Source organism: Mauremys reevesii, linkage group 3, assembly GCF_016161935.1.
Source record: "Mauremys reevesii isolate NIE-2019 linkage group 3, ASM1616193v1, whole genome shotgun sequence".
Classification (NCBI taxonomy): Eukaryota; Metazoa; Chordata; order Testudines; family Geoemydidae; genus Mauremys; species Mauremys reevesii.
In genome coordinates this window covers 36906787-36933991 of record NC_052625.1, presented here as the reverse complement: position 1 = coordinate 36933991, position 27205 = coordinate 36906787, and the positions used below count along the sequence as shown (strand labels likewise).

Below are 27205 nucleotides of genomic sequence, written 5' to 3'. Positions count from 1 at the left end.
GCAACAGAGCTGTATGAGAACTAGGGATTCTTATTACTGATTTTATTTCTAAAATTCTCAAGACAGGGTCCATGTCTTCTGATTAATTTGCAAAGTTCCATACCCATCTATCACACTCTATAAATAAATGATATTTGTTTGTACCTAAGGCGATTATGTGTGGTTCATATCAATTCCAGGCATGGCTATAGATTATAAATCAAGTTATAACAATTGTACAGACACAAAACTCAAGACACACTAGATTAATTCTGAAATTATTAAATGGCAGTCTTTTCTACAAATGGAAGTTCCAAACAACTGAATTTCTCAAATCATGAACTATGTTTTATTTCTGCTGATGAACATGGAGAGATGTTTCATTTAACTTTCTCCTAAGGACTAAAGTTTTGTTCTAACCTCCCATGAATTTCCTGAGGGAGAACCACAGATGAATCAGATAAAAAAATCATGATGCTCCAATAAATTTCCATGCCAAACTGCCCTTATATTGGTCCCAATACAACCATTTACCACTCGATTCTCAACAGCATAAGCTGCCTCTAGACATTTTCTCTTATGGAAACTCTACACTTCGTTTAACGCCACAACATTTTCCCATAAATGTTGGTCTTGCCCTCTTTTCTCTCCGTGCTCATATTTATTGGCTGCCAAGACTAATTTTGCAACCTGCAGCCCTCTCTCCCTATGCTTTGCTTGGTCTGGTCCATGTAATAACAGTTTTCATCACTTACAGGGAAACCTATAAGTCTCCTGCTCTAATGGGGATTCAGTTCATACTTTATCTTTCATCCCCAGGAAACAGCATAATTTCAACAACAAGTGCAAGAATTCCACAGGCATTTCTTTAGCTAGATAACTATGGGCCTCTGCCCAATATCGTCTAGGTACCAGTATGGCCCCCATTAACGTAGTATTTGAACGCTGCATAATCATTAACAAAGTTATCCTTGCAACACCTCTGTGAGGCAGGGAATAGCATTATCCCCATTTTACAGACTGAAAACCATAGGTGCTGGAACTAGGGGTGCTGCCCCACCCCTGGGCTTGACGTGGTTTCCATCATATAAAGCAATGGTGGACAACCTGCAGTTCATCCGGGTAATCCGCTGCCAGGCCGCGAGACAGTTTGTTTACATTGACCATCTGCAGGCACGGCTGCCCACAGCTCCGAGTGGCTGGGAGCTGAGGACGGTCAATGTAAACAAACTGTCTTGTGGCCTGCCAGCCGCAGGTTGTCCACCACTGTTATAAAGGGTTTACAGTTTGGTTCAATGGCTCTCAGCACCCCACTATAAAAATTGTTCCAGCACCCCCGTTGAGAACTGAAGCACAAGATTAAGAGACTTGCCCAAGGTCTGAATCTGTGGCACAGTCAGCAGTTGAATGCAGATCTACCAATTCCCACTCCCATGCCTTCATTACAAGGCCATTCTTCCTTCCATCTGTCTTCATATATGACATCCATCACTATGTTACAGAGCACTTTTTGAAGTCAATGGGAGTTGTGGGTGCTCAGCACTTCTCAGGATCAGGTTCTAAGAAGGTCCCTTAGCATCTTGCTCTCCACTTATTCATATTGGCACATTAATTTCAGCCTTCTTAATGGTAGAACTTCTTTTTGTAAGAGAAACAAAAGCATATCTGTATAATTTTTCTATTTGCAATTGCTCTAAGCAAAGTGATTTTATTTATTGTTCTCATTAATCTTAAGGTTGTCTTCTGAATGGCCTAGTAGTTTGTTTATATTCTGGTTTTCTTAGCAATTCATCATCAGTCTAACTAGGGTTTAGTGTGCAATATACATTTGTACCCAGTTCACGTTAAAAAAGGCTGAGGATAATGTCCTGATTTTATCTGGGATTGCAATCCAGCTTCCACTTATGAACATACAGCTGTGCATACCCCTTGTCCCTGCAGCAACCTGAGCATGAAACCAGGGTCTGAAAATGTCAGGCCATGTGTACTACTATATTATACATATATAATTGGGCCCCTTCTATAAGGAGAAACTCGAAGGGCCAGATTCTCAATTAGTGTAAACCAGCATTGACTTCAATGGAGTTACAATGATGAATACCAACTGGTCCACAATATTTAAGATCTCTGAGAGAAACCAAGAGGTATTTGTTTTAATATTTAGTTTACTGATATTTCAAGTAAACCATAGCCCAAAGCACAAAGCTGGGAGACAATTTGGCAGCTGAAGAAAGCACCCCTGAAATCATTCCATTGTACTATTAGTTACTCTGAGTGTCTAATTCTTTAATTGGAATTTGTGACTAATAGTTTGCATGCCTGGATTTTTTGTATAAAGTTTTTTTAATAGTTTTTGTTTAATAAATCAATGAACAAAAGCCAAATAACCTCCATCCCATTTGACAGAAATACCTGAAACCTGATGAATTAGCTATGATCCAGGATTGAAAATGCAAAGTGATATGGGGAAAATTTTGAATTTACTGATATTTTTCTTACAAGAAATGACATGAAAATGTATCTATTCATTCTGTATTTTGAGAGCTTTACCCACCATATTTCAGCATGGCTGTGAAATACCTAAGTGACAGGTCCAACTGGTAATTATAAACTAGACAGCAAGCTCCATTTTTGTACCTTCCCCTACCCAGCTATGATTCACATTCTACTTTTACTGCACCCTGTAGATTAATAATTGTGTGCACTACTGTGCTAGGCATTATGAAATTTACGTTTTTGTAGTGCAGAATTCTTGATCTCTCCATAATGGATAATAATCTTGCCTAATCTATTTAAAACAAAAGCACTTCCTTGTTCCTTTGAAGAGATCCATGGGAACACCACATACCAAACTAGCTCTTGGGCTGCTATTTGTGGATTTGGAGTTGAACCTGCAGACTTACTCAAACAGTTCCACTGGAGTCAGTCTGGGCAGATAGGGCCTGATCTTAAGTTGATGAGCTGCCCTGATTAGCATGAGGATCCTACAGGAGAACAGCAGTGGAGTGTCTTGAAAACAGCTAACATTACAAGCTAACACTAAGTTGCAAAGTGTCTTCTAGTCCTGCATGTAGGCTAGGAGGCTTTGCAGGGAAGCGTGTAAGCTGGCGCTTGTCAGTCAGAGAGCTAGCCTAGAGCCAGATGGGTTGAGTTGTGCCCTTCTGCATTCGAGAGCAGCCTGCTTTGTCTGTTTTTGGTTCTTGTGTGTTATCATTCTGAGTTCTCAGAAATAAAAGTAGTGTTATGTTGCAACCTTCCAGCAAGTATATTTTATGTTTTTATCTGGCTTGTGTTTATTCTGTGATCATAACAAGCAGTAGTTGGGTTCAAACAATATAATTCAGTGCTGAGGAAATATGGAGTGTCTGAGGATTCAGTAACTTACTGAATGGCCTATACAGATCACCTAAAACAGTGATCCAAACATGTTTTGGAAGGACAAGTCCTTTTGAAGTGAAAGTCGGACTGCACGGCAGCTGTTTATCATATGTCAGCGGGCAGCTCCCAAAGGGACAAGATGAGAAGATGCTATATGCAGATAACATAGCAATAATGGCATCCTCAAAAGAAGACCTAGAGGAAATAGTAAACCAGTGGCATGACCAGCTAAGCTGACATGGGATGCCAATAAGCATAACTAAAACAGAAGTCATGCAGGTCAGTACCAGTGCCACAGGAAAGCTTGCCAGAGATTAATGGAGTGAGACTAGAAGCAGACTGATCAGTTCACATACCTTGAAATCTGGGCTTGGGTTGCCAACCCTCCTGGTTAGGCCGGGATTCTCCCAGAATGGGGCTTGATCTCCCGGGGGCTACTGAAGCCAAGCCATAAGATTGTAGGCTGTTAAAAGTCCAGTGGGGCTAAGGCAGGCTCCCTACCTGACCTGGCTCTGTGCCGCTCCCAGAAGTGGCTGGCATATCCGACAGTGGCTCCTAGGCGGAAGCTTCCACCTCAAGCACTGACTCCACAGCTCCCATTGGCTGGGACTGGAGGACGCGGCCAATAGGAGCTGCAGGGGCAGCACACACAGCTGCCTGGCTGCCCCTGAGCCTAGGAGCCGTTGCTGGACATGATGCTGCTTCCGGGAGCCACCTGAGATAAGTGCCGCCAGGCCAGAGCCTGCACCCCGAACCTCCTCCCACACCCCAATCCCTTGCCCCAGCCCCCCTCCACACCCAAACTCCCTCCTGGAGCCTGCAGCCCACAGCCCACACCCCCTCCTGCTCCCCAACCCCCTGCCACAGCCCTGAGCCCCCTCCTGCACCCAAACTCCCTCCCAGAGTCCAGAGCCCAAATCCCCTCCTGCACCCCAACCTCCTGCCACAGCCCCATGAAAGTGAGTGAGGGTGGGGAAGAGCGAGCATTGGAGGAAGGGGTGCTGGAGTGAGTGGGGGTAGGGCCTCAGAGAAGGGGCAGGACAGAGGCAGGGCCTTGGGGAAGGGGCGTGGTAGGGGGGTCAGGCAAGTGTGTTTGGGTTTGTGCGATTAGATAGTTGGCAACCCTACAAAAGTCTGCAAGCTTGAATGTGAGATACAGTCCTGGTTGGGGAGCGCAGAAAGAATGTGGAACAACATCTCCAAGGTATTGTATTACAAACATAAACCATTAAGTCTAAAAGCCAAACAGTGGTGCACCCCACAATGCTGCATGGTGTGGAAGCCTGTGGTGCACCCCACAATGCTGCATGGTGTGGAAGCCTGTGGTGCACCCCACAATGCTGCATGGCGTGGAAGCTTGGGTGATAGATGGCAAATTCAATGCCTACAGGTGTTTGAGAAGGGAATGTCTTCATGCCATAAGAGGAATTATATGAAGAGACCGATTCTGAAGTGAAAAGTATTAGGATGGAAGTCAAAATCCATGATGTGGCTGACAAAAACCAGGAAGTGCAACTTCAGTAGTTCAGACACATGCAGAGGATGAATGAAGGGGACCTGCTAAAGATATCATGGAAGGATAGGGTGGTAGAACAGAGACCTGGAAGAAAGCAGAGGAAGCAGTGGATGGACTGCATCAAAGATGGTGCTGCCTCTGGCAGAAGAAAATGGTGGATGCTGCCACAATGACCTGATCCCAGTTGAGGGGATAAGAAGAAGAAAAAGAAGATAGTCTCAGATATATTCTGAATCCCTGAAGTCTGTATTCCAATGCATTTTGCCCTAAAGTGGCTCCTTAGGGTAAAGAGTGAAATGGCATTATTGGTATGTATTTCAATGGAACAGTTATTTTATTTCAGTTTTTTGGAGCAGAAACTTCAAAAGTGTGCCTCCTCCAGAGTTTTAGCTCTGGGCCCTTCCAAATTAATAGACAGGTTTTATAAACGACTTCATAGCAAACCTCAAAGTGAACTCTTGTCATGTTATTAATTCCAGGTACGAGCTGCCTGATTTTCCTCAAAGTTCACGTGATTATTGCAGTACAAGTTCCAGCTTGGTGACAAACTTCCCCTTCCATCCTCCCCCAAAAAAGCCAATTCTCGGCGTGGGAATGGATACGAACAGGATTCCATGGAAGGTATTATCACAATTTGTAAAACTGAGCAAGAATTGCCTGGGCTACCTGTTATAGCATGAGCATCAACCTGTGATCAGTATAGGTATTAGAAAGGAAAAGCAAAGCTGAGTGCTTCTTACAGCCACAGTAAAGAATGCTGACAAACGAGCTAACACTTTTCTAGTAAGGAAGGTAACACCTAATTGGACTTAACTAGAACTATGTTTATTTTTAGCACCTCACATAGGAGATGGGTGGAGGTTGTTTACTGGAGCATTTTGCTTTCATTAGCAGAGGAAAGCCTTTAGAAAAGTGGCCTAATTTCACATTCCCTTGGAATAAGACAATCTCCATGGTCACAAGCCAAATATACAATCCCCAGAATTCAGAAATATACTCTTCAAGTAAGAATCACTCAGAATATTGAGGAATCCACAATTCTGTTTGGCTACTAAGGAGTGATCATGGACTATAATCTGCTAGCATGTTTTTTTTAAAATGGAGGGGGCAGGAGGGAATACATCCTCAGCTCCTGATCCAGCTGCTTTGCATTTAAAAGGCTCTAGTCCCAACAAGCTTCTAATTTACAAAAGCCCATAAGTGCTATTGGAGCAATCACACTCCCTTAGTGTTGGTAAGCTTCCAGGATGGTAAGGAGATACTACTAGAGCTATTTTATAAGCCAAAATGTTTAGAAAAGAGTGACTTGCAATTTTGGGTACCTCTGTTCTGGAGTGCTAAACAGAGATTTCAAAGGGGCCAAATTTGCAGATGGTAGGAGTTCAGCACTTTCTGAAAACCAGGCCTCTTGATGATAAAACATGCAATCAAAATTTGTGCTTTGGATTTGGGAGGAATATGGTGTTTCAAAATAATTGAGTATCAGCTAACCCCAATTGCCACAATTCCTTGCTAAATTCTTAGAGCGCAAGACACATGTTTATCAAACTGCTGTAATTTATACCAGAAGACCAGATCAGCACATGGTCAACTCAGAATCTGGGTACCTGAAGATAAGCTTTGCACCACCTTCGTAACAGCTAATGCTGAAGTAGAACCATATCTTCTGTGCAGCAATTTTTAATATATCTGTACACACAGTGACCACTAACAACAGTAGCCAAATCATGTAAAAGAATTTACTGACTCCAACAGAGTTCATCTCAGCTGGAAAATTATCTCACCTGCCAGTACACTGAGCAGCCCATAGCATGCAGGAACAAAAACATTGTCAGGAAACTCACACTCCCGACTCCTTTTCAGAGCCACTCTAACCAGAGCTTTAAACAACAACTCAAGAGAAGTGAAGACTACGACACGACTGTAACAATCTCTTGTGCACCAGTTCATTTCCTTTTCGGAGCATGTGAACTACAGACAAGCAGACCTTAGAAAGGCACTTAGCAACAAACTGTTTAAATAGAGCGTAACCAAGTTTATTCACCTCCACATAGACTGTGCATGGCAAGGACAGTGACAAGACAGTCTTGTGATGCCTGTAAATATTTATGAAAACCAGAAGCAAAGCAGACTTCTGCCAGCATTGAAAATGCCCACAAATTGCTTGATTAACTGCCATGGGGAAATTCTGCTGCTGCTGCATTTGTCACCAAGTGCCAGAGAAATGGCAATTTACAGAGACAAGGTCTCATAAGGAAGCCCCAACATCCCACTACAATGAAATGAGTAGTGATTTATTTGGTGGAAAAAAAATACAAAAAAATGTGTTTTCCCTGGAATTACCAGAGGCAACACGAAATCCAGCAATGCAAGCGTCTTGAACTATGTCACACAGGGCTGGTGTGATGAATGGAGGGTTTAATTCAGTTGGCATACGAGCACCTGACCAAACAAAGGCGTGTCCTGCCTGAACCAACTTAGCGTGCTGAAACAGATACTTTTTCTAAATTTAAATGCATCAGACTGGTATTTAAATATTTTGAACCGCACAATAAAAACTCTGGAAAGGCAACATGAAATGTCTGAGTTAAGCCTTCAAAAAAGCAGGAAATTCAGCATGAAGGTTGAAAGTCACCCTGTTTCGCTTGTGTGTGGCAGCCCATGCAATATCTGACCAGGTCTGGGCTTCCTTTATGGGTTTGAATGTGGATTTTAAAAAAAAATCCGATTTGTGTTCAGTCAGGGTATGATTAGGAGGTGAATATGAAGCAACAGAAATACCATAAGACTGCTATTTTCACGGTCTTTGCAGTGGAAGGAACACTGGTAACACTAAGTCTCAGTCTTTCTCTGTATTGCTAGCAGAAGCGTGCCCAGAATACTGCAAGGAAAGAATTCTAGGTATATTTTGTCCCATGAATTGGAGCTTATCTTGTAGTTCAACACTGATTCCCAGTGGCAGCTACAGATTATAAAGAAAATAAACATATGGAAGATGTTCTACAGAGCCAGAGAACAAGACAATTATGAACACAAAAGAATGGAGCAAATTGTATCCTCTTACCCTCACGAGACCCTACTGATTGGGGTGAGGGGGCCTTGCAGGAAGGTAGAACTTGGTCCAGCACCTCAAATGTGGGAAAGACAATGTGGTGAAGACCTAAAGAGTTTGTGTACATGATGTGGCGCTGTGCACAAAAAGGATGCAGTTTCTAAAGCACATTAACATGTTGTGCACTAATTTGTCTATGTAGCCCCTGCTGGTGCTCACTAGCGCACTTTAATGTAGTATTATGTTAAAGTGCACTAGGGAACTTTTAGTGTGCATCAGCAGAGTCTACATGGACCAAGTAGTGAGTAACACATTAGTGTGCTTTCGAAACCACACCCCTGTAATGCACATTGCCTACACTCCATTTCTTTGTGCATATGTACATGGTGTGGCAGAGAGTTCGGTCAGATTTTAGATACAGTATTTGTATGCCTTCATATTTGATGATGGTCATATTAGATTAAAAAGTTACATGAGAGACCAAAAACCCTAAATCAAGAACACCCTAAAATACTGTGGAAGTTTGGATTCAGCACCAAGTTTGCCAAGCAACTCCTAAAAGGCCAAAATAAAACTCCAGTTCTGAACATCCCAAACTTACAGAAGTTCAGATCCAGATCCGGATCCCAGCTCAGGTCCACCTTCATATTGCACCTGAATGAGATCCTTGGGATGCATGCGCAGCCCTGTGTATGTCTGAAGAGCCCAAAATATCATACTAATCTCCTTACCTCCTGCCCCTTCAGCTTCATGTAATTTTTGGAGCATCTGAATTTGTGACAATTTTTGATGCTACCATAAAAAAGAAAATAAGAATCACACATGAACAGTACCCAGGGCTGATACTAATTGATACTGGAGCAACTCCATTGTTATTTGTGTAAGTGAGGGCAGAATCAGGCCCATAGTCTTAAAAAGCTCCCTTTAACATTCAGTGTGAAAATTACAGGAAAAATAAGGCTGGAGCTGTGAAAATGTCCTCGACGTTACACCCAGAAACCAGTGCCCATGTCTCTTTGCATGTGAAAAAAAACATTTGCTCTCACAAATTGTAAATATACCTCCAGCTACTAGATTTGCATGTCTAAATGTGGACTTTGCATACACAGTTTCAGATCCATTTTGAAAGTTTGGTCCTGACTGGAGCTAGACTGTGACTTTAGGCACAGCCTGGGGCATGGGCAGGGCATAGCACCACACTAGGAATGCTACAGGAGGCGCTGTCACTCAGATACTCCTTAGAGAAACAATTTCCTCCTGGTTCCCCCTTACTCAGGGGAAGGGGAAGTAATTTGCGGTTGGTCTACAGCAGCAGTAAATTACAAAGTCTCTCACCCAGTTTACACGTGCTCACCAGTGTCTTGGGAGCAGAGTCACGCCTGGTTTCTCTCTGCATACCTGCTCTGGAGGGGGAAGGTGTAAATGGGCTTACTCCTGCACACCCACACTCAAGGCTGAGATAGTTATGAAGGGGCAGAGAAGGTGGTTATTTAGTCCTCCTTACTTCCCTTGCATAGGTGTATAATCCAATTCCCCATCCATGGGTGTAATTTTAAGGGAGAGGGGAGGGGACGTTCTCCCAAACTTTCTACATGGTGGGGGACACAAGACAGTTCCCCACCTCTCCTCTTCAGGTATGGTCTGAAAATTGGAGAGGAAGGTAGTAGAGCAGGGATCGGCAACCTTTGGCACGCAGCCCGCCAGGGTAAGCACCCTGGCGGGCCGGGCTGGTTTGTTTAGCTGCCACGTCCGCAAGTTCGGCCAATAGCCGCTCCCACTGGCCGCGGTTCACCACTCCAGGCTAATGGGGGCTGCGGGAAGCGGGGCGGGCCGAGGGATGTGCTGGCCGCCACTTCCCACAGCCCCCATTGGCCCGGAGCAGCGAACCGTGGCCAGTGGGAGCCACGATCGGCCGAACCTGCAGATGCAGCAGGTAAACAAACCAGGGTAAGCCCCCTGGCAGGCCACATGCCAAAGGTTTCCAATCTCTGTAGTAGAGGGAGAAGCAAAAAACAGTAAGTGAACATTCAACACTATCATTTCCACTTCCCTCCCAATCTGCTGATCAACTGGGTAGGGAGAAGGCAGTTGCAGCCTTCTGCTACACGAGCCGACTGTCTTGCCTCATGGGCAGGCAAGAAGCGCTCCCTGGAATGGCTCAGCTGAGGTCCCTGCCTGCCTTCTCCTCCTCCATCTCCCCATCACATCCACACACCTGCCTGCCTGCCCACCCACTCGCACCCATGAAGAATGTTCAGAGGTTCAAGTTTGGGGGATGGGTGGACACATTCTTGGGGGTAGGAGGTCTTGGATAGACTTCAGGGGAACCCCCAAAAGCTGAGATTTTCTCATAGTCCCATGACTCCAGGACCTCAGGGTTTGAAAAAACATGCATCATGAGACTTGTGATAGAATTGTGAGTTAGGCAACACTGGATGTTGGTGGAAGGGAGGGTTTGGGCACAGAGATGGAGGAGACACTGGAGATTTGGAAGGAATGTTTGTAGATCAGTTGTTTAGGATGTAAGAAGTCAATTTCTCAGGTGGGGACAGAGGGCTTGCAGCAGTAGGTTTGTGTCTCATTCCACTGGTCCCAAGTTATTCCTATGTTTTTCCATTATGGGTCAGCAATCCTCATTTGAGAGCACCAAACAAATTAAAAATCCCCGTAGGAATCTTATTTTAAAAGTCACTAATTTCTGGGATGTTGCAGAAAAGGGCTATTTCAGATTACTGCCCCGTACCTTTGAGCTCTTAAAAAAAAAAAAAAAAAAAACACACACACCAAAGAGTGGAAAGCATCTGAGCTTTTTGGAGAAAAACAGTTTCGAGCCCCAAACAGACTCCTTTGCAAAGAGTTGGGTGTTTTTTTTAAACTATCCTCCATGCTGAGAACATTTGTACAGACCAAGCTTTAGCCATCATCACATGATTTTACAACAGAGTTATTGTGACACTTTGGAAATAGGAGTTGAGTTTGAAATTATGAAATAATTATGAAGCTCTCCAGCCTAATGGTGTGAACAAAGCTGCTGTAACATGCTGAAGCCAAAATAAAGTATGTTTGTTTACCCAGAACAAAAACAAGTCAAGCACTGATTTAAAGAAGGAAAATATATATGTTTGGGGTGACCAGATGTCTTGATTTTACAGGGACAGTCCTGATATTTGGGGCTTTTTTTTTTTTAATACAGCCACCTATTACCCCCATACCCCCTGTCCTGATTTTTCACACTTTCTATCTGGTCACCCTAAACATGTTACTAGTTCATCTACAGAGTTAACCCTCATTAACTCCCACCATCATTAAAGGGTATCACAATGGCATTCTAATCAGAGTCAAGGGTTGGAGTTAACACTTCTTCCTTAGTTTGTTCCTTATAAACAATGGGACAGATTCTCAGTTGGTGTAAATTGATGCTCCTTTGAAGCAAACCCACTGAAACCAATTTACACCAGCTGAGGATCTGGTTCATTGGGTGTTGGGAGATTTCAATTGGCATGCCAAGTAACACAGCAAAAAATATTTAGTAATTTGTGTCACTATCTCTATCATGCACCACATTAGGATGTATTTTTAAAAACCTCTCTGAGCATGTATGTTAGAAAAGATGGGGTGCTGTTCACGTATAAACACAAAGTTAGAATTCAGTACAAACTGATGGGCTGGTTCTTCACAGTCTTGCATCTTATGCAGTCATTTACCCCTGTGCAAAGTGAGCACAAAATGCTGTCAAATCAGGATGGTGGTATTTTTCACAGGTGTAACTGCACAAGATGCAAGGCAATGGAGAAGGATGGCCTACTACCCTTCTAATTGAGCTAAATCCATGGCACTTATTCCAATCTCATTTACACAAGTGTAAATCAAGAATAATTCCATTGAGGTAAACCCACTAAATGAGAGGCGAGTCAGGTTCAACATTTTCTCATTGCTCACAGTGAAGTTAACTGTGCAGACTATTCACTTAATAATCACTTAGCTGGGATTATAGACTAGTTGGTAATCCACTGTGTTTAAATTCTACGGGGCTTCCAAGAAATTTTGCAATTTTTGTTGTCTCACGTGGCTACTAGTTTAGCAGTCTGATGTAATGTGATGCCTCAGGATGCACAGATTCTTTCTCCCGTATGCCTCAAAAAGGGCTGATTTAATTTTTAAAAAACTATTTTAGCTACAGTGAAATTACCTTCACCCATATAGAGCCCGCATAATTGACTGTAGCTGGAGAATGTTCTTCTCCCCACACACAATCTAAAGCCACAACATGTGGTTGAAACTTTGCCAGTTGCTTTTACTCTATCCTGTAGTGTAGGGGTAGGCAACCTATGGCACGGGTGCCGAAGGCGGCACACGAGCTGATTTTCAGTGGCACTCACACACCTGGATCCTGGCCACGTGTCCGGGGGGCTCTGCATTTTAATTTAATTTTAAATGAAGCTTCTTAAACGTTTTTAAAACCTTATTTACTTTACATACAACAATAGTTTCGTTATATATTATAGACTTATAGAAAGAGACCTTCTAAAAACGTTAAAATGTATTACTGGCACACAAAACCTTAAATTAGAGTGAATAAATGAAGACTCGGCACACCACTTCTGAAAGGCTGCCGACCCCTGGTGTAGTATAAGAAAATAGTTGTGAAAAGGACCAGAGCAGAAATGAAAAACTGGTCCAAGGTTAAGTGTGAAATCTGCAGCTGATACAGGAAACAAAATGCAAGACCAATACTTGAAACAACATGACATTCCAGTTCACCATTAGTCCATGGCTGGCTCACATCTATTAAATAGAAAAAAAATCCCTCTTATTTCTGGTCCACTTCTCAAATGTCTGAAATTAAACTGTTGCACACATTTAGGTAATCATGGGACGCCAAATGAGTTAACAAATAATGGCCTACAGTTCATGAGTGGCTTATTTTGGCAAGTCCTTTTGCTATCACAGTTACAGTTCACCACACCAAGTGCATATTATATACAGTCAAAAAAGCTTGGCAAAAAAGTAGAAGTTACAAGAGAACGATACATTAGGGAACTAAAAAAAGAGGCACTACTAATAGAAAGCCATCCAGTTTCCCCCTTGCAAATGCGAGAGTGCCCAATAGGTTCCAAACAGAAAGTCACTCTCAAGTTCCCAAAATAACATCAACATCAAGGTCTTGCATCACAATCTCCTCTGAGGAGCTGTCTTAGTGCACTTATAGTGACATTTGTAGGCTAGATCTCTGCCTGCAGAAAAAGAGGAGACTGCTATGGCAGTTCTGCTTTTCTTTTTCAGTAGGGGATCAATGCCATTATTGCTATTTTAGAAGGTTAAAGGCAAGGCATGAAATCCTAGCTCCATGGGAAGTCAGTGGCAAATCTCCCATTAACTTCAATGGAGCCAGGATTTCACCCTAGACTTTTTTAAATTGCTGGTACAATTTTGCACTTATTTACTTGTGAATGCAATGAATATCTCTTGGATATTCAAGTATTTTATTTGGGAGCACAACCTAGGCTCGGTTGTCCAAGCAACATTACACCTATAGTTAGTGCGCGCACACGCACACACACACACAGAGCTAGACCAGATTGAGACTGATCTCAAAGTCAATCCCACAGCTGCTCTTCTTTGCTTCCACCTTTGACCCCTTGCTTGCCCGCTGCCCTGAAGTGATTTTATTTTTTAAATGGTAATGCAGGAGTATGTATATTGACCACAAAACTCCTCAATGCCCATTGGCAAGGGGGCTACAAGAACATCCTGTTATGTACATTCTCTTTCAACAAATCATCCCTAGTCTTAAATAAAAGGCGGGGTCACGCTGGTCATTAATATAATTGCACAATGTATGCATAGATGCCATGTAAAGAGTTATGTATGTTTACTGCAAATGTGTTGTGTACATACACTTTGGTTCAAAAAGGCAGCTAAACAGGTTTTCTTTCAGACAATAGATGTTTATTCACCTGTCTCTGTTGGCCTCTAAATTAAGCATTGTAAGCTAACACAGTGGCTACACATCTACATGCAAAGTCAACGGGGGCGGGGGAGGACAAGAAATGGAGTCAGGATACCTCTTTAGCTTATTTTCCTGTGTGTTACTGCCCTGTTGGAGTACAGACAGGGATGTAAATAGAAGACAAAGATGACACCCCTTTATTTTGCACCTTTAGGAAGTAAATGGGCATTGTGTTTACATTCATGAAAATGTAACTGCCTATGTCAGTGGAAAATGCTGCAAAAGACTGAGTAAGACAAGTCTTCTTTAGACAGGAGGTTAGCCTGTTATATTTAGTCTCTAGAAAGTGTGTTATGATTTTGTTTCATATGTAACTTAGTTCCATTATCCTTACTAACTATTTCTTGAATCTTTGATGATAAACTCACTGCTGTTTTCACTATAAATATATCTCAGTGCTATGGTCTTATACAAGCTAATCCTGAGTTGAATCATACAAGCTGGTGTGTACACTATTCCTTTGAGGACAGCAGACCTGGTATTTCTGTGAGTGTTCAGTGAAGAAGGAGCTGCATGCTACAAGGGAACACTTCAAAAGGATTCAGGAACTGGGGTACAGCTATTGTTAACCTGCAAGACAAAATAAGGAATGGCAGAACCACCCAAGCACTCTCCCCTGGGCTAACAGGCTGGTGGTGTCAGGGAGCTCACATCCAGTTAAGTATAAACAAGTCTTCCTCTCACTGGAAACAGGCGGGGTAACAAGGTGACTCTCAGTCTTGGGTGCTCTGAGAACCATCACAATGCATTGTACAGGAATCCCAAATTTTGTCACTGGGACACAAAGCTAGTTCAGTTATGAGGTCAGCGTGTTCTCTATGCACTCCTGGAATTAGAAGGCCAAATATTCAATTTAAGTCTCAGATTTTTACATATATACTTTTGTATGTGAAACTGATTCCAACTGCAAGAGTAGATATGCAGTTGTTTACATGACTTTTAATCAGCCAACTGTCCAAGATGCATGAAGGAAGAAGTCACACAGTCAGCTATGTACACAAAAGTATGCAGGCAAGACTGGAGGCTGACCTATCCAGTATTGGGACTTAAAAGGAGCACGTGCATAGAGTTATTGAGATGCCAGCCAAGCCACATTTAAGTATCAAGTCCCTTTGGTCAACCAACCACCTTATGGGCATCTCCCTCTACCTTCCCCCAGTTGTGAGTTAAATTGATTACGAAAAATAAGGTTTTCTACATCACTATAACTGCTCTGGAAGAGCTGGTTTGCATGCTGTGATGTATATCTCCTCATTATCAGCACTACAATCGATCAAAGGAGAAATAAGGGGTTGGGCTAGACTGGCATGCAACAGGATTCTTTGCATTGGTTTGCCTTTTGGCGAGACATTAGCAACTTTTTTTTTTAAATGAAAGCTTAAACTTCCAGAAACTCAACGTGGCTATGAAAGAAATGGCAATCTAGTTATGCCGCTCCATCAAGGCAAGAAGAAACATATGAACCTCCTAGTTTATCTCCATGATATATTAACTCTGAAACTTAATGACAACAACATTTTGTATGGCAATATTTCACCCCTGATTATCTATTTCACCCCTGATTATTTTAGCAGAGCCATCCAGCAAAGTGGGATCATAGGTGGTATTTGAGTATGGCAATACCTGTTTTTTCCCCCTCTCTTCACTCTGAATCCTTCCCTTAAGTCAGTGGTCCCCAACCTTTTTGTGGCTAGTAGCACATTCATGTTTTCAGAAGAGTGTGGTGGGCACCAACAAGTTTTCAAGGCTTATTTTGTATTTGTACATTAAATAATACAAAAAACATCATATTTAAATATAGCATAATATACTATAATATATGAATCCAGAGAAAAGCCCGAGAAAAGCCGCGAGGACAGATAACACCTGTGCCCGCAGCCCCAGAGTTCTCTGTCCCCAGCAGGCGCGGGGCCGCGGCTTCTCTCCCCTGCTGGGCACTAGGTGGGCTCCGCGCCTGCTGGGAACAGAGAACACCGCGCCCGCAGCCTGAGTTCTCTGTCCCAGTCAGGTGCGGGGGCCGCGGCTTCTCTCCCCTGCTGGGCACTGGGTGGGCCTCGCACCTGCTGGGAACAGAGAACACCACGCCCGCAGCCTGAGTTCTCTGTCCCAGTCAGGTGCAGGGGCCGCGGCTTCTCTCCCCTGCTGGGCACTAGGTGAGCACACATAAATGCCCCAGCAGGCACCATGGCGCCCGCGGGCACCACATTGGGGACCACTGCCCTAAGTAATGGAAATAAAAATTACATACTAAAACACAGTGCCAGGTTAAAAACTGAACAAGTGGGGGATAGCAGATTTTGTTTTGGACTACTGTTGAGTGTACATTTACTCCATTCCCTGTGTTGACATCATAACATAAGAGCCATTAGTTTGCAATGGAAGAATTTCTTACCACGGATGCTGCACTGCAGAATCTAATGTGAAAATTTAGCAGTTTGAAACTGCAAACCTCTAGAAACTTTCACAGCTAACAGAATTAATGAACAAATAAAATCCTTCTTTCCTCCTGTTTTGGGAAAGATTGTAAGCGGGTGGAGAACTGGGAGAGTGCAGAGGGCATATGTTACACATGCAAGTGGGCAACAGGAGAGAGAAATTGAAGATGTAGTCAGAAATCAGCAACCACTGCACTCAGAAAAACAACTTACCACTGCGAGTCACACCCAGGGAATGAACAGGGTGTTCATCTCAGTGCTCTTAGATCATCCATCCACACATTTTGGAATGAAGACACCAACAATGCCCCTGCACTGAGAGAATGTGACTGATCCCTGTTGGGAGAAATGAATAAGTATTAAGATGGAACATGAAGAATGAAGAGAAAGGGCAATTCTTGCACTGAAAGCTGACAATTTCTGGAGTGTGCTCAACACATTGTCTTCAAAAGATTCCTTGGTTATTCAGACATACCAGAGGCAGTGCTCATCACTGAGGAATAGGGAACAAAATGCTACCCTCACATGCCACACATGAAACCTGAGAAAAGGATCTTATGCACAGATCCCAGCAAGGGATGGAGTCTCCCCACTTCCACCAGCCTGTGATGTCTCAGCAGATCCACTCTTGTAGAATTGTAGAAGCCCATGTGGTTTGCTCCATCCACCCTTAGCCAGGCAGAATGGTTGGTGAATGCAAATAGTCACAGATCATTGGGATATGCCCAGGCCCATTTTCAAAATATTCCTTCTTAACTGCCACAGATGGCACCACATGAAGTTCAGTTCCAAGATCCATAGTATTAACCCATAAGAGCACATCACGTTTAAAAGTCTTGTAATCAGGCACTTGTGGAATTTTGCACCACAACTACATGACACAACCTAGTGAAAATCTATAATCGTAGTTAAAAAGATTCACCTTCTGAGGATGGCAAAACTCAAGTGAGTTGACAGAGACCATTTTTCAGCCAACAATAGGCATGAAAAGTTTTATCCTTAAAATTGTTGTGGGCATTAGAGAGGGGTGAAAAATAATTCCTGTAGCCTTAATAAGCCGTTAATATAGTGCTTTTGCTTGCCAGTTATTTTTAGACATTAACCAATTAGTCTTTATGACACTTCTGTGAATACATATTACTTTCAGTTTACAGATGAAACTAAGGCAGAAGGGTGAAATGCTTTCCCTAAAGCCAGAAGGTGTTCAGGCTTGATCTTAAAGGCTTCATTTGGATCAGGCTTTTAGAGTTCAGTTTTCAAAGCGGTTCAGCATCTGCAATCGGGGCCGAATCACAGAAGAGCTCAGCTCCAATTTAGGCATCAAATCAAGCAGGCTTAATGTACTGGATGCAGAGCTCTGAAAATATGGCCTTTATCTGGCAAGAGAAGACCTGCACTTTTCTGAAAAATCTGGCACCAAATGTGAGTGCTAAGCATTTCAAGGTCTGTCCCTCTGTTCCCAAATCACAACTGGAATTCAGGAATTCCTTGATCCTACTTCTATGCTCAGGCCCACAACCGCAGCGTGAATCTTTATTAGGCAGAGGTGGGCAGTCTATTAGTAGTAGCAGTAAAGATTTGAGAGCATAACAAGAAGTTCTACCAATCAAGAAAACAAATTGTCCTCTGGCACTTTAAACATCACAATATGTCAGCTTGGGGGGTGAAGGAGGGGTTGTTTTTCTCGTCATTACCATTGATGGAAGTGAACCAAAAGAAATAAACCAACAATGTGAAAAACAACAAGTTAGTAATTATTAGCAGACTAATGGCCCATTGCCTGCAAGGATGCCATTGCAGAGATGACGGCAGCCCATGCATGAGTCATCTCTATTGTATCTTCTGCACATTTAAAGGATTAAAAACATTTTAATATCCCTTAATGCTACATTTATCACCCCCAAGTGTGCCCTCCCACAGCTGCTCTTCTTTGCTTCCACCTTTGACTCTTTGCTTGCCCGCCGCTAACGAGTGCCACAATTCACTACTGCTGGTATTGGACAGATGATACAGTTGGTCTGGTAGTGAGTTATTGAGGACGACACCAAACAGTAGTGGTTGATTGCCTGTTCATTGCCCAGCCCAGGAGTGGTTGGGTGCCAGAGATTTGGTGCCAGCACAGGACTAGTGCTTCTTGATCTACGCTGGCTGCCTATGGATTTCCAGGTTGGATGTAAGGTGTTTTGATCTATGAAGCCCTAAATGGCTTGGAAACTTCCTGCTTGAGAGACTGCCTCTCTTCTCATGTCTTACTGCCACTGTTGCAATTGGTGGAGGGGAAAGAACTGGATCTTCCAAGTAAAAGAGGGGAACTGGTGGTAAAGTGTTCTCCATGAGGCCCCCCATCTTTGGAACAAGCTGCTCACCCCCACCCCCAGTCCAGATCTTCAAGGCACACAGCAGAGCACATCTATTTGCATGGGCTGCTACAGCAGTAGGCTTTTGTGGGGAATCAAAGCTGAGGGACACGGGAGTTTGGTTTTCTGCAAGTTGTTTAACTATATTTGGACAGAGGTGCCTAGAGCCTGGAATAATAAGATGTGGGGGAAGGGTTATTTGTTTAGATACAATAAATAAAACCACCTTTGCCATTCTTCATGTTCCATCTATGGCCCTGTTCCTCTGAGGGAAATCAGTTCAGGATCCTTACTCACAGAAGCCTGCCAATTGCATTGAAAACACAACAGAAAGAACATAAAGTGTCCCAATATAATAGGGCCCGTGAGGTTGTGGTTGCCTTCTACTTGGTCTCAGTGTCGTCAGTTCCCACTGACCACACAGGGTTGGGCACTAGTAAAGAGACTATTTAGGTGAGCCCTTTTGTAGCATTTTGCTATTGTAAGGGGGAAGATTGTATGGCTAAGGTTGTAGGGCTGGGACTCTGACTCCAGAGACCTGGTTTCAATTGCTGGGGAGAGACTGTTTCCTGAAGCCTCAGTTCCCAGGCTGCAAAATGGGGGTGCTTGCTCTGCCCTTGCTCGCAGGGTGTTGTGAGACAGCATATTGAAGATTGTGAGGTGCTTCATTACTACAATGAGGGCCACGAGGTATTCAATGCTGACAGAGGTAGAGGTCCCCTCCATTCGCTTAGGTCTTCTAGCCCCTTGGGAAATTCAGCACTGCTGATCACAAACAGGGTACAGCTGGACTATGAAAGTGCTACAGGAACGTCCATTAGAACTACGGCCTCCTGCTCTGATCCCCCAGCATCCATAACACCAGCAGCAATTCCAGTTTTGCTAAGTGAAAAGAACTCTGGCATGAGAAATCGGGTTTATGTCATAAGACAGAAATCACAAGAGTGATACTTAATTTTTCAACTCAGACAGAAGAGTCACTAGACATAGTGCATCTATACACAAAAGCATTCACTACAGAAAATGCCAGGATTACACAAGCACGTGACCAAGATTGCATGCATAATTGCAGTATTTGCATTCATGCAATTAATGAAATATAGATATAAGTATTTAAAGACTAATGGCATACATTTTCCCTTTTTGCCCTATCTAGAGCCACAGTTTGGTTCTTAGCCACTGGCCTTGTAGGGAGTGGTGTTGAAGGGGAGCCAAGGGAGAGAATTTGCCTTAAGAAGCACAATCTCTCCCCAAGCTCCCTGTCATGCAGTAGGAGAGTGAACACTGTAGAGTCCCTGTGAGTGGGGCAACGTGCTTTCCCAGGACCATCTGCCCCGCTCCATGGGTCAGTGGAGGGGGAGAGGGAAAATCAGCCCATGTATTGCTGCAGCACCTAGGGATCCCAGTCATGGATCAGGGCCCCATTGTGCTAGGTGCTGCACAAGCAGATGGTCCCTTGCCCAAAGAGCTTTGAGTCTTGCACTCCCTCATACCAACCCTATTCTCCACTGATCCTTGCAGAGGGAGTCCAATAGTGTGCCATAAATATCATCCCTCCTTGCATACATGTTATCCTGGTAGCCACAAGTGTGTTAGCATGAATACTGTATACTGCAATGCAGAGGCGACATGGGGAGAGAGGGCACGCGGAGTCATGTGTCCCACCAAATTTGCTGCTTGGCTGGTACAGACTATACTCACATGGAATGAGCATGCTCAGTAACACTGCTGAAGCTGGCTGCCCTCACTCTGCCTCCGCCCCCGACTATGGCGTGGGTCATCTCTGTGCAACGTCAGACTAAAACCTGTGTGTAAAAATAGCCTCCATTTAGCGTCCCTTTTCCTGAAAGGGTCTAAAGAGATTTCCACACTGAATATATTCACCACATTACATACAAGAATTTCATCCTCCATTACTGAAATGGAACCATCTCCAAAGTGATAGCAATTGTGACAGTACCCGGCACCCCTGGACCACAGTTTAGGAAGGAAGGAGCTAAAGAGAAAAGATGCCACTGACAGAGTCACACATTTGCTAGGTGTTCCCCACTCTCAATGCTGACTCAGCCCAACTCCGCTTACCTTATGATATCAGCTCTCATAGGCTACCATCTTGGCTTCTGCTGCTTATTCCCCTTTTCAGGAATTTATGGCAGTGATTTGTTTACAATGAAAATAAATCTCGCATACATAGGGCCTGTCTTATCATCCCACATCAACACTTCACTAGACTGATACCAGATTGTTCAGTTAGCTCTTCTGGAGAGGCATAAAGTCAGATGTTTGTGCCTAAGAGAAAGGACTTAACACAGCTACCCCTCTGATATTTGTATATGCTGTTGATCACCATTTCAAAAGGCTTTTCCCAGCACACGTTTTCAAAGTCCAGTTGAGCAGTCAGCAAAGGCACCTGAGATACAAAACTGGAAAAGTGCCCAGTCAGCATGTATGGTGCAGTGAGTTAGACTATGCCCCTTTGGGCACAACCGAGGGCAGGGATGGTGCTGAGCTCCAATATCCCAGGGGAAGATGAAGGAGGGCTTGCCCCTCTGGCATGCACAGTCTCTTCCCCAGCTGCCTGGTACATGTGGGAAGTGTGTACAATGCATCCCATCCCTACCCCCTTTGATTGGTTTGATCTCCAGGGGAGCAGAGAAAGAGCTATACCTGGCCCTTGCGTAGAGTATGCAAAGGGTATGGAGGCTCCTTGTGCCCCCTTCGCACATGCATGTATGTGCACACACACACACACACACACACACCATGTACTTGTGCAAGGGTCAGGAATAACATGGCCCAGTATGCTCAGGCAAACGGTTGCCAGCCCAAGCAATCCATGGGCTCAAAGCAAAATCCCAGACTGGAACAGCTCTTAGGTTTGGGGACATTTGGAGGCCCTGATCTCCACCTCCAGCTAGAAGACGATATTTGAAGCATTGAAGGTGGAAATGGGAGTGAACTGCAGGAGCTTGGAGAGAATAAGCACATGGCTTTTAAGAAAACAGCCCTGACTGAACACATTGGGATAAGAGTGTGAAAAGTTGAATACAGGGACTGAGAAGAGGGTCAGGCTCTGGTTTGGGGGACAACATTCCAGATGAACGTGAGACTTTTTAGGAGGAAGCTCAGCTAGGAAGCTAACCTAAGGAACGGCAGTGCATGTGAAGTTCATAGACTCAGACTTTAAGATCAGAAGGGACCATCCTGATCATCTAGCTGTGGGGTAAAGCAGAGATTGGCACGCAGCATAATTGTGAACACACGGTGGCAAAGAGTGGACTTGGGAAAGCTTGGATAAATAGATTTCGACAAATAATTGGTTTATTCAACTAAATTCATCTGCTTCCTCAAACTGACCACAAACAAATTGATTTCCTTGAACTGATTAATTATACAAAATTATTCTGAGTCATTCGTGCAAATTGTGACATTGCACCCCATAATGCTTTACAGAAATATGCTTCTGAATGTAAATATGACAGAACTGGAATATGTTTTATGCTACATATGCCAAGTAACATATCTTTGCAAAGGTTACATTCTACTGAATGTATTCATCCTATTCGTATGCATGTATCATTTTTATATCTGAAGTTATGAGCATTGGTTCTATGCTTGTATTTAAAGTGTTTGCTGTAGGAAACACCTAAGGCAGATTTGGTCAACATAGTGTGAAGGGGTTATTCAAGTAATCGGGAGTACTTGGCTAACAATGGACCTTGATAGATGCCAATCCACATATGAACTTTCCTGCGAATGTTAGGGCTCACATGGCGTCGGCCTGTAGAGAACTGAATCATGCCTGGACATGTGACTTGCCCATGTGACTGAAAAACTTCATCTTGTGGAGGGGATTTTACACAAGAGAGGAGAGAGATTTCCACCCACAAGTGAAAGACTGCATAAGCCCCTGGGAAACCCCTCCATTTTGTCTTCAGCTGGCTCAAGAGATAGCCTCTCCACCCCAAAGAGAGGCCTGTAAGAAACTGTAACAAAGGACAGTAATTACGGGGGTGTGAGTGACTGCTGGACCCAGTCTAGAAGGAGGCTAGTCTGTAAAAGAAGCTTATTGGAAAATCTCTAAGGGTGAGATTTAACTGCATTTAGTTTCTTACTGTAGCAGGCTTAGACTTGCGAGCTTTTGTTTTATTTTGCTTGGTAATTTACTTTGTTCTGTCTTTACTTGGAACCACTTAAATCCTACTTTTTATATTTAATAAAATCACTTTTTACTTATTAATTAATCCAGAGTAAGTATTAATAACTGGGGGGCAAACAGCCATGCATCTCTCTCTATCAGTGTTATAGAGGGTGAACAATTTATGAGTTTACCCTATATAAGCTTTATACAGAATAAAATGGATTTATTTGGGGTTTGGACACCATGGGGAGCTGGGTATCTGGGTGCTGGAGACAGGAGCACTTCTTAAGCTGTTTTCAGTTAAGCCTGCAGCTTGGGGAGGGAACTGGTTCAGGCCTGGATCTGTGTTTGCAGCAGGCAAGCATGTCTGGCAAGGTACTGAGGTCCCAAGCTGCCAGGGAAAACAGGCTCAAGGGTAGTCCCAGCACATCAGGTGTCAGTCCCAAGGGGGTTTCTGTGATCCAGCCCATCATAACTTGTGGTCTGTAGCTCATTGGAGGCAGCTCACTGAGAGTACTCTGTTTCCATTGCAGTTTTGATTGGACACATGCGTCACATGCTCTGTTTTTGTTCCCTTTATGGAGGAGTATAACTGCATTGGCACTAAACTTACTGGCTAGAATATTGATGGGACGTTTTAAGACGTAATTTCTGTAGAATCAAATCAATAAGGTTTTATAGAGATTTAATAATCACAATCATAGAAATGTAGGGCTAGAAAGGACTTCAAGGAGGTCATCAAGTCCATTTCCATCCCTAGCCCCTGCTCTGTGGCAGGACCAAGTATCCCTAGACCATTCCTGACAGATGTTTGCCTAACCCATTCTTAAAACTTCAAGTGATGGGGATTCTACAACCTTCCTTGGTTACCTGTTCTGGTGCTTAACTAGCATGATAGCTAGGGAAAAAAAATTTCTAATATCTAACCTATAGTCTCCTTGCTGTAGATTAAGCCCATTATTTCTTGTCCTACGGTCAGTGGACATGGAGAAAAAATCATCACTGTTGTCTTTATAACAGTCTTTAACATATTTGAAGACTAATGTGGTTTCCCCCATCTCCCCCCCGCCACACACAGTCTTCTTTTGTCAAGCCTAAACATAGCTAGTTTTCTTTGTTTTTTTTTTAAACCTTTCCTCATAAACAGTTTTAGAAAGCATGACCTCGCTCTTGTTGCTCTCCTCTGGACTTTTCAATTTTCCTTAAAGTGTGGTGCCCAAAACTAGACAGTACTCCAACTGAGACCCCCACAGTGCTAAATGGTTGTTTTCTCTATCTCCTGTGTCTTGCTTATGACACTTTTGTTAATACAACCTGGAATAATGATAGCCTTTTTTTGTATCACTTTATTGGCTCATATTCAATTTGTCATCCACTATACCCACTCAGGTACTTTTCTGCAGTTCTACTGTCTAGCTAGTTATTCCCCATTTTGTATTGGTGCCCTTGATTTTTCTTTCTTAAGAACAGAACTTTTCACTTGTCTTTACTGAATTTCATCTGGTTGATTTCAGACCAGTTCTCCAGTTCGGCAAGATCATTTTGAATTCTAATTCTGTCCTCCAAAGTGCTTGAACCGCATCCCAGCTTGATGTCATCTGGAAATTTTGTAACCATATAGTCTCCACTCCACTATTCAAGTCATTAGTAAAAATATTGACTAGTACCAGCCCTAGGACAGACCCATGAGGGACCCCACTAGATCTGTGTTCCCATCTTGAGTGAACCACTGATAACTACTCCAAGTATGGTCTTTCAAGCAGGTGTGCACCCATCTTACAATAGTTTAATTCTCTATTAAAATCTATGGGTTGTTATATAATAGGGTCCAAATGGACAGGTGTCCTCACCACCACAGCCACCACCCCACTTGTCACCAGCTAGAAGCTTTGTTACTCATCTGAAGGCTAGACTCTGCCTCCGTTACTCATGTGAGACCAGATTGATAGGACTTACTCAATAGGAATAAAGCTTATTCCACAAGTGGTCACATTCCCTTCAGGAAGGTGCTATCCTTTCTCATAAGGAGTAGGGTGACCAGATGTTCCAATTTTATAGGGACAGTCCTGATTTCGGGGTCTTTTTCTTATATAGGCTCCTATTACCCCCCCCCATCCCGATTTTTCACACTTGCTGTCTGGTCACCCCACATAAGGAGTGACAGGATCTTGCCCATTTAGTAATACCTTACTCTGAGCAGTCCCATTAATAATCAAGGAATAAGGGAACACTTAATGTGAGTGTGGTGGAATCTAGCCCTAAATAAGCACCGAGACTAAACAACTTTTATGCCCCCAGATCTGGTCTCTCCAGATGACTAAACATGATTGTGGTGGTTAACTTATAACCCACTCACTCTAAGTCAGTAATCACAGCCTCTGTTTTATAGACGTCATACAAAACAAGACAGGTAAACAAACATGCTCATTGATGTTATCAAGCCAGCCAGCTCAGTAACTAGTAGTACAGTAACAGGCACTGTTCAGAGAAACCCGCCCTTGACCTTTCAGGCACAAACATGTTAGAGAAACTGCTGTGACCCATATGGTAAACATTCAAAGAGAAAAGACAGTTCAATTTTCAAAGCTAAACAGTAACGTGGTGCAAACTGAAAGATACAAACAATTGTAAAAATATGCTGTAAAAAGTAAACAGCTGTAGACACTTAGGCCTTTGATTGGTTAACATTATCCTTTGCCTGAACTTGACAGCTACGGAAAATTCCATTCTTCTCTGATTAGACATAGCTAGATAAGCCTATCTGATTTTTCTATTCTCCAGCACCTGTTCAATTGTGGCAGTCACAATCAGATAAAAATCAGGTATGATTAACATCATAGACATTGAAAAAGAAATTGTTCGGGCCCTGCTTAAAAGAAAAAAAAAAGGACAGACAGTGCTAGTTTAGTTTTAGATAGATAAACAAAATACAATGTAATGTAAAACTAACCCAATAATCAACCAGTCTCATTCACAGAATATAAGGATGTTGACCTGATGATAGAATGTTAAAAGATCTTATTGCAATAAAGATTTTAGCATTTTTATATTAACCCTTCCAACCTTGGAAGAAAATCAGAGTCATGGCTGTTGTTTCCACACATTAAGACTTCAGTCTGAGTTGGACTTTGAGAAGAAATAAAATAAAGCAGCCTGGGTTTGCTATTTAACTGCACTGTGTGTGGGAGTCAGCAAATTTTGCTATTTTAAAGTGTTTTTAAATCTTTCATGTTTTGGATTTACCATCAATAAAGCCTCTAGACTAGCGGTTGGATTTTCTCTTACTTAATAAATGGTAACAACAGTGGAAGAGAAATATACCTTTCAAAAAAGAAGCCAGTCAAGGAGATATGGGGGCGAGGAGGGGGACCCAACAAAAAATCAGACTTTGGGCCAAATTCATCCATGTTGTAATTCCATTGTATTTGGTGTAGTTTCAGTAGGGATCAATTTGGCTCTTGAGGCTGTCCCTGCAATGATATGCTAAGTGCCTAAAACATAGACGCCTAAATAGCACTGAAAAAAGTCAACGGGAATTAGTCTAAGGCCAGGTCTCCACTATAAAGTTGAATGACGTAGCTAATTTGATTTAACTCCTGAGTGATGTAGTCAAGTGGACATAGCCCCCATATAGAGAGCACTAGGTCAATGTGAGAATTCTTCTATTGGCCTAGCTACCAGCCCTTAGAAAGGTGTATTAACTAGAGTGATGTGAGAATCCTTCCCATCCCTGTAGTGAATGGCTATACCAAGATGCTACAGCATTGCAGCTGCTCTGCTCTCGCAGTTTAAGTGTAGCTGTAGCCTAAGTCACTTAGTCCCTTTTGAAAATTGTATCCTGTGTGGTCTCAGCAAAATGAGGCTACGTACATAGGGCCAAATTGTAATCTCACTAGTGTAACCTGAGTGACTGCACTGATTTCAGCGCTTTCCGAAGATGTGAGCTGTAGCCCATGAAAGCTTATATTGAAATAAATTTGTTAGTCTAAGGTGCCACAAGTACTCCTGTTCTTTTGCCGGATACAGACTAACACGGCTGCTACTCTGAAACTTTTCAGTGTTACAATATCGTAAGCTACAAGAATAATCTTTTCAAGCCTCTTTTCAAGAAATGAGGCAACATACTTTCACTCTTGTGAGATGACAACCCACTTTTAAAGACATTTATAGCCCCAACATGGACACCCTGGTCACCAACTAAGACTCACAAATGCAGTATTGTGTCATTACCCGGCTCTGACTCAAGGCCTACCTACTACTTGGTACAGGAGTTCTAGCTATATTAAGGATTGGGGGGGTCAGATCCTCAGCTAGTGTAAATCAGCTCTACTCTCAAA

At 43.1% G+C, this 27205-nt stretch overlaps 1 long non-coding RNA gene across 4 annotated transcripts in view; it reads right to left on the bottom strand.

Annotated features, from left to right (window-relative positions):
* LOC120400198 overlaps positions 1–27205 on the bottom strand; it is a 152484-nt gene that overhangs the window by 56400 nt on the left and 68879 nt on the right. For 3 of the 4 annotated variants that reach the window (XR_005595591.1, XR_005595590.1, XR_005595592.1), the window contains exons 3-4: positions 20429–20532; positions 16584–16706 (exon numbers count right to left, since the gene is read on the bottom strand). This is a non-coding gene — a long non-coding RNA (uncharacterized LOC120400198). Of the gene's footprint in view, positions 1–13897; positions 14506–16583; positions 16707–20428; positions 20533–27205 lie in introns of those variants that run through there. The other variant, XR_005595589.1, reaches the window with a different exon arrangement.